The 1,911-nt window shown below is 41.8% G+C and overlaps 1 pseudogene; it reads left to right on the forward strand.

The window, feature by feature from the left end:
* The first annotated feature begins 561 nt into the window (after positions 1-561).
* LOC144828083 (serine/threonine-protein kinase LATS1 pseudogene) lies at positions 562-1,546 on the forward strand (annotated as a pseudogene).
* The last annotated feature ends 365 nt before the right edge of the window (positions 1,547-1,911 follow it).

Below are 1,911 nucleotides of genomic sequence, written 5' to 3' on the forward strand. Positions count from 1 at the left end.
GATAAGTATTGCAATTGTGGCAATTCATTTCTCTTGCATGAGAAAGAAGACTGCTCAATAAATAACACCTTTTATTGAAAACGCCCGTCTCTCTATTTCTCTGCACTCTGGTGAAACTAAGTATGCACGATTGACTGAGTGAAATAACCGTCTATTGTTTTCACACTACTCTGGAGATACACTCTTTATTCTGAGGGAGAAAGTTGTCATGTTTATGCGGTTGTCAGAAGCAAATCCCTTTTTGTCTAAATCAGGAGAGTTAACTCTTTCCTGAACATTCGTGAAAGTTTCTAGTGACCTCTGAGCTAGCTGGCAAAACTAATTAAGTCTAACATAGTCAGTAGAGACGTAGACGACCTCAGTCCTACGTCTAAACTGCTGTTTATGTTATTCCAATGCGCAGAGCCTATTGGGAATATAGGAACTACACTACAAACTGTTCTCTTCTTGGTAAGAGGAGATTCTAGTGGCACTGTGAGCTAGCTGATACAGAACGCCGACATACCCGGTGGACGTGTTTAAAGTCAGTCTGACACCAATCCTAAAGTGTATGATGTCTGAATGCACAGATCCTGTATAAGTTGTTATAGGAACTACACAACACTCGTTGGGAATGCACAGCAATCAGTTTCTCAGAGACAGAGTTGGAAAGGTGTCAGAGAATCCTTACACCATCAACAACAAAGTCCTTCACTTTCTGATGGTTTATATCTTCAAGAAAACCCCAATATTAAACAGGAAATGGGAAGACCAACGTCAGGCTTTGAATTAGCTGCATTTGTGCAGGCTTATCCTATGAATGGACAGAGAGTGAACCCACTTCCTCCACCCCAAGTAAGAAGTGTGACCCCACTTCCAAGAGGACAAGCTCTGCCACCTAAGGGAACCACTCCACCACCATCTTCCTGGGACTCAAGCTCACAAGCTAAACATTATTCTGGAAATATGGAGTGCATGATCTCTTAGATTTCTCCTGTTCTACATGGAGGATGGGCAGATGGGTACACAAAATCCCAAGCACAACCGATGAATCATCTTACGCAGGCTTCAAGAGCCATACATCCGGTTCCAGTAGGCAGGCAGGCCATGATAATGCAGAGCTCTTCAAACAAGTTAAATTCTTCTTCTGGGAGACCTGGAGAATGGCAGTGGCAATGGTCAGTCAGACTTTATGGCACATCAAGAAAGAAGTAAATTGGGGAATCATCAAGCTGTTCACCAAATAGGTGCTACAGTCCTATGAATGCAAGCAAAAGGAAATGCTGTAACGTATGGGTACACCAATGGCACTCTTCCTCTCTCTCTATAGGTGCCAACCTGAAATATGCACAACATGGAGCTTTACAATATCACCTTTGCCTGGCCTGGCAACATCTTGACCACAGACTTCCTTGCCCAACCTCAGTCAGCCCCTGTAAGTGGGCATATGAAGCCTTCCAGAAAACAGAATTATCTACTCAGATCAAACTGCTTTAATAACCCCCTGGAAATTGTCATGGCCTTATTAACAAAAGGCAGTACTCCGTTATCAGTGCTTAATTTGTAAAATATTAAGTGCAGGTGCTCCAATTTGTTTAGGATGCCACACCCACTTTCACCGGCTCCACCTAATCCATCCATTGGCTCCACCTAATTCTCAATATGCTCTGACCACATCCACATCTGGCACTGCTGAATGCCCGATTTATTACCTGATCTCAATTTCAGCCAGCCAGCGTTCCCCAAATAAGGTTTTGATATGAGACCTACATCACAGAGAAAAGAGAAAGTTTTGAAACACAATGAAATCTAAAAGTGCATTTGAGGGACAATTTTGACATACATTTTCTTTTTTTATGTTTGAAAGCTTTATTAGAATAAAATCAGATATTACAAGTAAGGTGACATCAGCAAAAATTAGAAAAAGTTAAA

This window comes from Lissotriton helveticus, chromosome 4_1 (assembly GCF_964261635.1).
Source record: "Lissotriton helveticus chromosome 4_1, aLisHel1.1, whole genome shotgun sequence".
NCBI classification, from domain to species: domain Eukaryota; kingdom Metazoa; phylum Chordata; class Amphibia; order Caudata; family Salamandridae; genus Lissotriton; species Lissotriton helveticus.